At 39.6% G+C, this 13,784-nt stretch overlaps 1 protein-coding gene and 1 long non-coding RNA gene across 3 annotated transcripts in view; one reads left to right on the top strand and one right to left on the bottom strand.

Moving 5' to 3' along the window:
- Positions 1 to 1,252: 1,252 nt before the first annotated feature.
- On the bottom strand, positions 1,253 to 4,986 carry LOC124287428. Its single transcript, XR_006901268.1, has 3 exons — positions 4,743 to 4,986; positions 3,331 to 3,397; positions 1,253 to 1,954 (listed from the first exon to the last, which is right to left on the bottom strand). It is a non-coding gene; the product is annotated as an uncharacterized LOC124287428 (long non-coding RNA).
- The window catches only part of LOC124287427 (skin secretory protein xP2-like), an 80,855-nt gene continuing 71,461 nt past the window's right edge, over positions 4,391 to 13,784 (top strand). The window contains exon 1 of one of the 2 annotated variants that reach the window (XM_046723974.1): positions 4,391 to 4,554. The gene's annotated coding sequence lies outside the window, so the exon portion shown is untranslated. The remainder of the gene's footprint in view (positions 4,555 to 13,784) is intronic. The other variant, XM_046723967.1, reaches the window with a different exon arrangement.

Here is a 13,784-nt window from a genome sequence, read left to right as displayed (position 1 = left end):
TCCCAAGCACGACGTATAACCCAATTTCACCTCACCTCACCTCCATCCGAGAAACCTCAACAACCTGTATGAGGCTCTATGTTCATCATGTCTACATTGTCACATAGAACGTCGGTCCCATTGCTGGCGTTGTCGGTGGTCTGTTCTCACTAAACTGCCATCTAAATAGGAAGCTATCACACGCGACTCCCAGTGGCCTGTCAATGACATTTGAAAGAAACGACGCTGACTTTTAACGTTGGCTTTCTCGCAGCGTCGAGGTCGAATGCCACCACCCGCTTACAATCTGTCTGGTAGTGTTTACCTTACAACATACAATGACGTGGACTACGGACGCGTAAACTAGCGTGTCCTCCATGTAAACAGAACATGTTTTATCTGTTTATAGTATCGTATAGTATATACATGATATCACACTATTCCAACTATATGACGGCGGTCGGTAAATAATCGAATCTAGACATGGCAATCCAGTGCTTTCCATTGTAGCAGTTGTTTATTCAAGGAGGTCTTCAGCTCTTTACGTACGACTCTGTGGTTCTCTTAAAGACGTCTAGCTGTTCTTTATTCCGGTGTATGATCACAGGGGCACGTACACATCTGAAACTGGAACCCGGTACATGATCGTTACAAGCTCAGGCCCTCGGTCTGATAACGAGCTGGCATTAGATTTGACAACTCCGCGAGTTTCTATTTGTATTTTAAAGAGCAATAGCCAAATCATAAATCCGTCGAAGTATACACTAGTCTAGAGAAGTACACTACAACTGAAGGGACACACTACATCCCATCAGTCAGGAGGAAGACACTACATCCCATCAGTCAGGGGGAACACACTGCATCCCAACAGTCAGGGGGAACACACTACATCCCATCAGTCAGGAGGAAGACACTGCATCCCATCAGACAGGGGGAACACACTGCATCCCAACAGCCAGGAGGAACACACTGCATCCCACCAGTCAGGAGGAACACACTGCATCCCACCAATCAGGAGGAACACACTACATCCCACCAGTCAGGAGGAACACACTGCATCCCATCAGTCAGGAGGGACACACTGCATCCCATCAGTCAGGAGGAAGACACTGCATCCCATCAGTCAGGAGGAACACACTGCATCCCATCAGTCAGGAGGAACACACTGCATCCCATCAGTCAGGAGGGACACACTGCATCCCATCAGTCAGGAGGGAACACACTGCATCCCAACAGTCAGGGGGAACACACTGCATCCCATCAGACGGGAACACACTACATCCCATCAGTCAGGGGGAACACACTGCATCCCATCAGACAGGGGGAACAAACTGCATCCCACCAGTCAGGAGGAACACACTGCATCCCATCAGTCAGGAGGGACACACTGCATCCCATCAGTCAGGAGGGAACACACTGCATCCCAACAGTCAGGGGGAACACACTGCATCCCATCAGACAGGGGAACACACTACATCCCATCAGTCAGGGGGAACACACTGCATCCCATCAGACAGGGGGAACACACTACATCCAAACAGTCAGGAGGAACACACTGCATCCCACCAATCACGAGGAACACACTGCATCCCATCAGTCAGGAGGGACAAACTGCATCCCATCAGTCAGGGGGAACACACTGCATCCCAACAGTCAGGAGGGACACACTGCATCCCATCAGTCAGGGGGGACACACTGCATCCCATCAGACAGGGGAACACACTGCATCCCATCAGTCAGGGGGAACACACTGCATCACATCAGTCGGAGAGAACACACTGCATCCCATCAGACAGGGGAACACACTACATCCCATCAGACAGGAGGAACACACTACATCCCATCAGTCAGGAGGAACACTGCATCACACCAGACAGGAGGAAAACTGCATCCCACCAGTCAGGAGGAACACACTGCATCTCAGTTGTCTGGAGGACCACACCTGGAACATCCCTCTTGTGTGGAAGAAGACGTGCTGCATCACATTTAAAATGTGTCAACGTCGTATACAATATCAAAATGTGATAACATCGTTGTATACAGTATCGAAATGTGTCAACGTTGTGTACAATATCAAAATGTGTTAACATCGTTGTATACAGTATCGAAATGTGTAGACGTCGTATACAATATCAAAATGCGTCAACATCGTTGTATACAGTATCGAAATGTGTCAACGTCGTATACAATATCAAAATGTGTTAACATCGTTGTATACAGTATCGAAATGTGTTAAAGTCGTATACAATAACAAAATGTGTTAACAACGTTGCATACAGTATCAAAATGTGTTAACGTCGAATACAATATCAAAATGTGTTAACATCGTTGTATACAGTATCGAAATGTGTTAACGTCGAATACAATAGCAAATTGTGTTAACAACGTTGTATACAGTATCGAAATGTGTCAAAGGTGTATACAATATCAAAAAGTGTTAATACCGTTGTACACAATATTAAAATGTGTAACACTGTATACAATATCAAAATGTGTTAACAACGTTGTATACAGCATCGAAATGTGTCAACGTCGTATACAGTATCAAAATTTGTCAACGTCGTATACAATATCAAAAAGTGTTAATACCGTTGTACACAATATTAAAATGTGTAACACTGTATACAATATCAAAATGTGTTAACAACGTTGTATACAGCATCGAAATGTGTCAACGTCGTATACAATATCAAAATGTGTTAACAACGTTGCATACAGTATCAAAATGTGTTAACGTCGAATACAATATCAAAATGTGTTAACATCGTTGTATACAGTATCGAAATGTGTTAACGTCGAATACAATAGCAAATTGTGTTAACAACGTTGTATATAGTATCGAAATGTGTCAAAGGTGTATACAATATCAAAAAGTGTTAATACCGTTGTACACAATATTAAAATGTGTAACACTGTATACAATATCAAAATGTGTTAACAACGTTGTATACAGCATCGAAATGTGTCAACGTCGTATACAGTATCAAAATTTGTCAACGTCGTATACAAGATTAAAATGTGTTAACATTGTATCTACAGTATCGAAATGTGTCAACGTTGTATACAATAGCAAAATGTGTCAACGTCGTATGTAATATCAAAAATTGTCAATATCGTTTTACACAATATTAAAATGTGTCAACATGGTGTACAATATCAAAATGTGTTAACAACGTTGTATATAATATCGAAATATCTTAACGTCGTATACAATATCAAAATGTGTTCACATCGTTGTATACAGCATCGAAATGTGTCAACGCCGTATACAATATCAAAATGTGTTAACAACGTTGTACATAACATCAAAAGGCGCGAACAATGACACACACAGAAACAAAATGTACACACAGTGTTGTACAATGTATGATGATGATGTATTCAATCGTACACCACTTATCTTCGGGTTAGTCAACGTCTGAAAGTGGACAAGACTTGAAGAACATTTTAATATATAGCTTAATACTGCGTTCAAACCAATACACTGAATAACCATGTACTAGATTACGTATTTTGATATTTATTTGGCAGTTTTATATCACAACTACCTATATACCACTTCAAAGCATGTTGAAAATATGTTTACCACAAGAGATGCGTCTGTCGTGTCTAAAAAAGCCTGCAGCTTATCCCAATATAATCATAAAGTGATTACAGCCTCAAGATGTTTTACGCACGATATTTTCCGACGCCACCATCTATTAAACATCTACTTGGCGATACATTACAAGGTTAATTCGTCAAGCATGGCCGTCATTGATGTGTGTTAGCCATCGCTATACTCTATATAAACTGACATATTTAATTTAAATTGTTGAGAATGCATTGCCTTGGAGACTTTTTTAATGTTTATTTATATAAAACATTTCTTACATAATTCTGACCACAAACGACGGGTGTAATTCAAGAAACATATCTTCACTGTTACAGTGTTAACGATCCCGATCCTATTTTACACCATGGTTCTCGAATGTGTTTGAACAAAGGCTTTGTCTGTGAGGGCTCTAACAGTTATCTTTCAATCATAGCAAGTAATCACCGCTTCACCCTCCGATGTTGTAAGGAAAATGATTTAATGGGGAAATTAAACATTAACCAATGTAATCTCAGCTAATATCCAAGACTCCATCTTATGTCCTGAGATCATTGGAAATGTCAACGCGATCTCATAAATATGACATAATATTTGATTTTGGCTGAAAAAGATATCAGACAAATATTTCTCATGTTTGAGGAGTTTCCAGAAGCTAAGCTGAAACAAACTGCCGCTCCTTGTTCCTAGAAGCTGCTGATTACATTCACTCGTAAGCTCTTGAACATGATGCCATCTTTATACCTCTCGGCCGCTTGTCAGTAACACCGCGTTATCCAGTCGTCTGAAAATCTCGTGCATGTTTACCATTGGGTCACGTGACCGGCTGATGTCATCCAGCGCGGCTGTTACTGAAAGACTTGGAAGTTGCGGCGATTGCTTTGCCTGAGGTCGCTTTGCCTTACTCAGCTAGGAGTGCAAAAAAATCACACAGATCGAGAGGAATTATACATCCAAGAGGCTTGTGTGATATTGTGAGCTCGGTAAGTACAGGATTTGAATGATTTGAGACGTGCCTTTAAAAAACTACCACTGTTCCCAGTGCGATCTGTCAGTTTAACAATGAAATAGGTTCCATAATGGTAAGAAAGTGGGAACAGCGTTGTCGGCAGTTTTCTTTTAACGTCAGTTGATTTAAAGTGAAAGTTTAACAGTCGATATTTGAGTGTACCTTTTGTCTGGATGGAGAATTTTCTGGGTTTAGATCTTGTTTAAGTAGACTGCAGTACTTGTACTGGCTGTGGGGGGCAGTCGTGAGGTATAGCCCCACCGTCAATATTTAGAAAGAGTGGATCTGTTTTCTCGCGTTGCGCTGTCCGTGAAAATCATGCAAGTTGCGCTTCTCGCTGTTGTCGCCGCGGCCCTCAATGTGTTGGCGCTTCGCCTTTGTTCGTTAATAATGTTTGCTTGCGAAAACGACGAGTAGAGAAGCGCCAGCCGATGTTCGCAGGGCCGGCGACATCATGGGGGAGCTTGCCTACATACAGCCATCTAATCTGTTGATAGAGAAACGCGTGGTTTAAAGGGGGAGAGGGTGCGTTGATGGCGGGTTTCAAAGAATGGGGGAGATAAGATCTGACTTTTGGTGGAAACTTGATGTCCAGAATGTTTGGTATGTTTGCATTATATGAAGTTCCACGAAACGTTAGTTAAAAATACAAGCTCAAAAAAGGCCTTTTGTGTATCTTATTGGTTGACATTCTGGTCCATACCTTGAAATATTGACTTCATATTTTGCGTCTGTTTTAAAATTAAAAGGTTCCCTCCTTGATATCCTCTGTTCCCCCACTGTCTAAACAGTGATTAGTACTAGTGGTTAACAATTAATACTTTACTTTCTTTGTCTTCGATTGTCTTCTATTGTACATCAATGTTGAAAGAGTTATGGTGCCATTAAAAACTACCAGTATGAATTATTCAAAACATCTGGCATTGAAAGGATAATATGAGACAATTAGAAAGAACAGGTTTTATGCCCTTTGGGATCAAGTTCTGATTAAATTCATATAAAGTGTTATTTAGAGGGTACTATAGGGTCCATAATTTCAAGAAAAGTGGTACTCACCACTAAGCCCCTTACATAGTTCTCACTTGAACTCCAGACAGACTATACTGAGAAGTGCTTCCTGCTAATTGCTTGAATTTCCAGACAATTTATTGCAGAAAAAGGGATCTTAATCAGATGAAACAGGATAAAGTCTATCAGGTCTTGCACCAAATCAGCTTGATTAATCTTCCAAGTGACATCTCTAAGTTGGCATGGGAATGATTTCAGGCCTGGAGATAGGGTAGTGAATGAGAATCATGGGGGTAAGGAAGGGGGGAAAGCTGTAAGTGGGAGTGTGTGTGTAGGTTCAGAAGAATAGATGGTGTCACAGATCGTTGTGAAAGTTTGGTTTTGAGTTACATGGAATGGTGCAAATATTGGATAGTTAAGATCAAGTTGAAATATAAGGTGAAGGTTGGATGGGGTCAGGGGTTATGGGTTTTAAGTACATGGAGAGTTAATTAGTTAAAATGTTCCATTATCTCATTGCAGATTAATAAAAATAAGTAAAATCGAGGCTTGATTTCAGTTTGCACCGAGTGCATGTTAGTATTTTCAAGATATCAGCCCTCTTAATTTATCCAGAAATAATTACACCACATATTTTATTCATTACAAAAACTTAACCAAACTGTACAGATTTACTGTTATTTTAGAGAATGTGAAAACAGGAGCAAGTTAGTGTTACTATTGATTCTTGGACTCCATGTCATGGAACAATGTGAGTGAATGAGTTTAGTTTTACGCCACTCAGCAATATTTCAGCTAAATGGCGGCGGTCTGTAAATAATCAAGTCTGGACCAGACAATCCTGTGATCAACAGCATGAGCATCGATCTGCGCAATTGGGAACTGATGACATTTGTCAACCAAGCCAGCGAGCCTGACCACCCGATCCCGTTAGTCACCTCTTACGACAAGCATGGGTTACTGAAGGTTAATTCTAACCCAGACCTTCACGGGTCATGGAAAAATGTTCCTGTGTCCTAGTATTGCTGACATTTCACTGTACTATGTACGAGAATCTGGCTTTGAAGCAGTGACTTATGACTACATGGGCAGTCACTAAATGAATCTTACTGTTCATTCAACTTCATGTCATGACATTTTGTGCTGTAAGATAAAATGATCTTATTCGACATGGAATTATTTTGTTATAATCATGTTCCTGATATATCTGTACCAAACAAGCATTGTATATAATTTCATATTGACAGAAGGTGCAACCTGGTTATTTCCTTAGGTTGCAACAGGTACAGGCAGGTTTCATTTCCTTAAATCAAGCACAGAAAAACTGCTCATAATACCCATTTAATAGCCTTAATTTCATTTCAGAGGTTACCATGGTTATGGTTTGGCATATCTATTTATATCAGATATGTTAATCATTTTTGTCTATTACCTTTCAACTCCGCCAAAAATTTAATTTGGAATAAAATATATATGAAAACATGGTATTTCTTTGGTGTTAACTAAATGAAATTTGGATCAGTGAACTTCTCTTATTCATCATGTTCAGGGGGCATTAAATATTCAACAGCCTGTCAATGGTCACTTAGGGCATATGTTCCGTCTGGGTAGTCATAGTAATTGATATAGAAAAAAATACTAATAACATCATAGTTATTGGGGGCAGAGCTAAATAGAATGATAGGTTTGTATCATATTGGTCTTAATATTGATGAAAACATTATTGAGACCACACCTAATGGTAAATCTATATGAATAAGTGCAAGGAAACAAATTTGTGTATCAATTACTCTGATATATTGCTCAAACAAAGTTAGTTAATTTACCATGGCAATACATGCAGTGATCTGAAATAATTAGGTGTTCTTTAACTTATTTTGAGTAGTATATGTGATTATGAAAAAATGAAGGAGTATTTTATGGATGAAGCACATTCACAAAGTAATTATAACAAGTTGTATACTGTAAGAAACACTTAAGACACAGCTGTACGAAGACTACTTAGTGAATTATGTCTCAGTCCCTGAACCACATTTCTTTTCCCTACTGCCAAGCCTCTCTGCAGTGCTAAAGCCCTAAATAAAGCAAGTCTAGATTTCCTCAGGGTCTGAATCTCTGGTCTCCCTAGGGCTCCTTTTCAGTTTAAATGGGCTTGTTTGTTACTATCAAAATTATATATATTCAGAGACTAAGCATTAGTGTAAGTGCATTAGGGCACTGACTGTTGTGGCATTACTGACCAGGGAAACGATTCAATACTGCAGATACAAGGGTGCTATCAGATTACCAACATAAACACCACCACCACAACCAGTTTATCAAAATAATCATTTAACAGCTTATCTGTAGAATCTCTGGTTGCCATAGTAATGGTAAGGAGAATTTAAAGGTCTGTATTCTCCTTGGAGAGGCTTTCTTTCTTTGTCATGTAGTTGGCTGGTAAGTGTCTGCTTTTCAGTACCTTTGTATTCATTGATAAGTCTCTTTGACTTCCAAATGTACAGTTGAATAGTTTTATGAACAATATTCCTGTCTAATTTGGATGTTGTCATGGATTGAAGGTATTATTCATAATCAGTATTTAAGGAACATTTTTGGGGTGAAAAATGACCACATGTCTTTTGTTGATTGAATAGTGGAAATCTTGACTGATAAGTGTTTATTCTTCCAAAACCTGAATCAGCAGTGGACTAGCCTTGGAAGAAGGATATTAGCAATAGTGTCTAATCATATATACATTAAGATATATGCTTGATTGGCTTTTTAGAAGATGCTATTTGATGAACATAAAAAAAATTCTGGATTTCAACTTCTTTTTATTCTTTGATACTACAAACCTTTCGGGGCCTATTCCGGCCCCAAAATGTATCAAAGAATAAAAAGATGAAATCCAGAAAATTCTTTGTTCATTAAAATATATGTTCAGTTTCTACACGTTTTTGAGACAATTGTGTGGACGTGACACTTGTGTGGACACTTAAACAATGAGACACTTGTGAGGGCGTGACACTTGTGTGGACACTTGACCAATGAGACACTTGTGAGGGTGTTACACTTGTGTGGACACTTGACCAATGAGACTTGTGAGGGTGTTACACTTGTGTGGACACTTGACCAATGAGACTTGTGAGGGTGTTACTCTTGTGTGGACACTTGACCAATGAGACTTGTGAGGGCGTTACACTTGTGTGGACACTTGACCAACTTGGCAGTCCCTGCAAGTTTGTTTGAAGTTAATCAAACACCACTTTGACTGCACAGTGTGCTTCAGATTTATGATGCATATCAATAAAACATTTTATGAATACTTTACCCAGACCCAGTTTGAACAAAGTAACTGTATTCCGAGTCTTCATAATTTCCTAAATGGGTACCAGACCCACAATGCTTCATGCTAAGATAAGGAGGGTTTTTCATCATGAGCAATACTTTGAAGAGTTACAAGTCAACAGACAACTATGTTCTAATGTCATCATAGATATATGGGTCTTGTGGTCTCCATGGAGATGGGTGTGGACTGTAATCAGTGAGCTATGCTTTGTTGCAGACCAAACACGGGGAACCAGGAGAATTGGACTCTGGAATAATTCCCCAGTACCTCATGTTGAAGAGGTAAATCTGAATTATTGCAATGGACGTAGGATGTACATCACAGGGATTAATCAGCAGAGGGAATTTAATTCTCTAGCCATGGTCTCTACACTTCAGAGCCTTCAGATAAGCTCTGTGATCTGTGAGCCCGTTTCTAGTCACACAATGGCAATCTGTCTTCAGAACCCTAGGGACAAGCCCAGCATGTTTTTCAGACTGTTTGTTTTAATTGGCTTCCTGCAATTAGTAAAGAACTTGAGGCCATTTTCCCAACTTTGTTCGTCCACTAACTAGGCTGTCCACTCAGTAGCTGGGCTGTCCAGTCATCAACATCGCAACTGTTCCAGCACCGAGGGTCAAGTTATTGAAACCGTTCCTCAATTTAAAGACTGCAACAGTTCATACTTGGCCAAGGGGTGTTGACTTCAGTGACATTACAGCAGCTTGTTCTCCACCTCTGTTGCTGCTAATAATGATTACCTCTGTTTCCTGTAGGCTGATCCTGTGGCCAAGGTGTGAACAGTTGGAACCTGTCTGCCAGTCGACACAGCTGTTTATTCAACCTTGTAGGTGGGGCAAGACATTTTTTGCATGCCGCAGTGGAACCAAAAGCCATAAAGGACATTAGAGGGGGCTTATGTACACATGGGTCGCTCTAAAGTCAACAATCTTCATTCTGTGGAACCATGATACTAAATGTTTAGATAATAATTCTATTTATACACATTCTTCTTCCAGAGTTGCTGGAGAGAAGTGCTTCATTTAGATTCCTCAAAGGTGGAAGCAAAATGTCTGGTTTAAGTGACATTTTATGATGTTGCTAGGTTCTGTTGCCACTAGTTCCAGACCATTTCCTTAATTGACTATCAGTGTAAAACAAGTTTCACTCACTCATTCCTTTTTTCCTTTTTTTTAAAATTCAGTTTTGGAGCAGTTCAAGAGAAATGTGCCTTGTGTTGAGTCTCTCAAGTCTGTAGTTTCTAATGTTCAGTCTTGCCAAACTAGGTTGCCAAAAACTACTTGGAAATTTGAGCCATGTACTGGATGAAGACAGGAAAAACAGGGGGAACACAGTTGTTTTTCCATGATCGCTGTAGCATTAATTCTAGGCGACATGAGCTGACATAAAGCTGTTTGTCACCAGCAGTCACATGACTGCTACCAAATGTTACATTCCTAGAGTTCCATAGTAAACTCTGTAGTAGTCCTATCAGCCTCGGGCCAAATAGTTTTTCTTAACAAAAAATTTAAACCCTGTGGGGTGATTTATTTGATACTGCTTTCCCTTGAGATTTTTTTCCATTTCCTGAGGTTAGTTAATATCCCAATCTGAAACCTGGGAACTGAGAAAATAGAAACTTTTGACGCGGCTGTAGATATAGGACCTCCGACTTCTTTCTGACCTTTTTTTACACTTTGTCTCATGTGTGGCTTGAATTATAGGAAGCAGTTTGTCTTCTTGTTTTCAAGTGGAAGCTCATCTCTAGATGATGTATGGTTGTTGGAGTTTCCCACTGTTTCTTGTAATGACCCATGGGATTGCAACACAGGTCCTCAGTAATCGATGCTTGTTGAACAACTGCCTTATTTGGATCCTCGCTGTTGGGAGGCTTCCATCACTCGCTGTGACTGAAAAGAGGATTGGATGGATATTTGGTAAAGGATGAGTAACCATGGTAACTAGCAGGTTGGACAAATCCTGTAATGGTTGGACCTTCAGTAGTCTGTCTCACAGTCCCTGACCACATTATTTTCCATAATGCCTAGCCCTCCCTGCAATGCTACATCCCTAAATGAAGCAAGTCAAGAATTCCCCTGAATCTCCTAACTCACTGGGGCTCCTTTTCAATTTAAATGTTTTTTTTTTGTTACTATCAAAATGATATATATATTCAGAGACTAAGCATTAGTCTAGACCTACAGATACAAAGATGGTTGTGGTAGTTTGTTGATTTTGGTACAGGGAGCAAAGTAGGGATAGTCTTCACCTTTCCTGCTGCAGATTCTGTCCCACGAAACGCGCGCGCACGTTCAGCCATATTTAGAAAAAGATAATTCATGGTTATCTTTGAAGATAAAATATTCATCCCTTAACATTGAAGTTTTTAAACCATACCAACATTTTGAATATCTGTTATGAAAACGCTTGACTGACATACGTGATACAGCACGTCTGCAGTGAATATTAAAAAACTACTGTGTCGGCAGTACAGTGCTAACAGGCTGATATATTACCGGTGACATTTTATCTCTTCTCTGGTGTGGGTATTCACAGCTATGCCAACTATTTTCGTATGTGTTATTTAAGTGTGAGAAAAAACTAGTCATTATTGTTTGTTTGAAGGTCAGTGCAAATTAAATGTTTCGTAGTTGTTTCCTGTGGTCTGACATTAACAGTTTGTGTAAGACAAGCAGAGGCATGCTAGCCTGTAAGATCATTGCAATTCTGTAAATAGCTCCTTGAAGTTCAAGACTGTAGGCTGCATCTAAATACCCTCAATCGTTCGGTAATGTTTTTTTGAGGATAGTTTAGTTCCAAATGGGCACTGTATCATTTGAGATGCAGCCAGTGATAGTTGAGCAACTTAATAGCCGCATAATAGCGATGTTTAAGGCATTTGAGTAAGAATTCTCTCTTGAGGTATCTTTTTATTGATAAAAACTGCTTATTATCCAACCAGTCCTGGCATTTCATGATTATCCTGAACGTTTCAGCCCCATCCTAATGCCTAAATGATGCAGTTACTGGTACCTTTCTAGTTGTAGTGGACCCGTGAAGATCCGGGGTAGAATAGGTCTTCAGCAACCCATGTGCTTGCCATAAAAAGGCGACTATCTTGTCGTAAGAGGCGACTAACGGGATCGGGTGGTCAGGCTCGCTGACTTGGTCGACACATGTCATCGGTTCCCAATTGCGCAGATCGATGCTCATGCTGTTGATCACTGGATTGTCTGGTCCAGACTCGATTTTGTACAGACCGCCGCCATATAGCTGGAATATTGCTGAGTGCGGCGTAAAGCTAAACTCACTCACTCACTCACTCTAGTTGTAGTGGTATAACATTACAGTGATACAGTATGGTAACCAAATGGTATGGTATATGGTACATTATGGAAATCTGATATGAAATCCTCAATACAATACATCAGTTCACAACCCTGCTTGGCAATAAGTTCTACTAGTGTAAGAAAACATGAATAATGACCGATTTGTATTGCTACATGTCAAAAAACATCTTATGCAGATTATCTTACTAGTATTTATCAGTTGGCTAGGTGGGGTAGCCTAGTGGTTAAAGCATTTGCTCGTCACACCGAAGACTCGGGTTTGGTTCCTTACATGGGTACAATGTGTGAAGCCCATTTCTGGTGTCCCCCACCATGATATTGCTGGGATATTGCTGAAAGCGGCGGAAACTCAACCCACTCACTCGCTCAGTTGTCCTCTAGCCTGTATGTTTCTGCCATACGATATCCAAACTTCAGTCTCAGATTGAAAGCAAACGATTCAGGGTTGTGTTTCAACAGCGGAAAAATGGAATGTGAACTTATGAAATAATTAGATGTAAGGGGATCGAAAATGTATTGAACCAATAATATCATACTACATGTGGAATTGCAGCCTACTCTGTGGTTACACCTCTCCTGGGTTGAAAATTCTGACAAAGAGCAGAATAATTTTTTCATACTAGTATGATAAGATGTACTGGGTTAAAATAGGGGATTAGGATTCACTTGAAGTCAAAGATCTTTAACAATGTTGAAGTGAATGTATCAGAAGAACTTACTTGTTTCTTGTGATAAGGATTCTCGGGTACACGCCTATATTTCTCTTCAGAGAGTTTTGAATTCAAGTTCAAACAACATAACAAGTCTGGGCTGGAAATGAGGATGTATTATTTCAAATAACCACAGCAGTTTGTCTCTTTCACTATTCATATTACAAAAGTAGAAGTACATCTGTAACACTAGCAGATTGAGTCATCTAGAACGAGAGCTTGGCTTACCGGATGACCCTTTTTCAATATATACATATATCAACTTACATATTTTAAACATACCTTTATTGTATCAGTGGAAGAACAATGAATGTTTTGGCTCTTAAATGATTTATATTGTTCTTGGATGTAAATAATTGGAAATAGTGACCAGCAAGTATCAGGAAAGATTTAAAAATCTTGTTAATATTTTAATGACATACAGTGCAACTTGCCAGTCAATGGTATGTGACCTTGATTCCACTAATGACGTGTCCAATAAAAAGGAAGGGGTGTATGAAAGTATTATGACATTTTACATTTGACAATATTACTGTATCTCTTCAAAAAGAAAAGAACTTTTAGGATAAGCCACATTTTCAACAAAATTACTATTTATCTGCCAAATGCACTTGTTAAGAATCCTAGACAAAGGCCACGTTCACAATCAATGTTATGCTGTAACTTGATATAGGTAATGGTGAGTTGAGTTGAGTTGGGTAATGGTGACGCTGGCTACCTCAATGTGTGACACTCAGAATAAAGCACATTTCTTTATGTCAGCCACTGGACAAGCAGAGCGATTTACCTAGGGTTTTTTCAGTATATAAGTGGAACAAGGAGGATT

This window comes from Haliotis rubra, unplaced genomic scaffold, assembly GCF_003918875.1.
Source record: "Haliotis rubra isolate DU_JTF1 unplaced genomic scaffold, ASM391887v1 Scf40, whole genome shotgun sequence".
In the NCBI taxonomy this organism is placed as follows: Eukaryota; Metazoa; Mollusca; class Gastropoda; order Lepetellida; family Haliotidae; genus Haliotis; species Haliotis rubra.
This window is presented reverse-complemented; position numbering and strand designations above follow the sequence as displayed.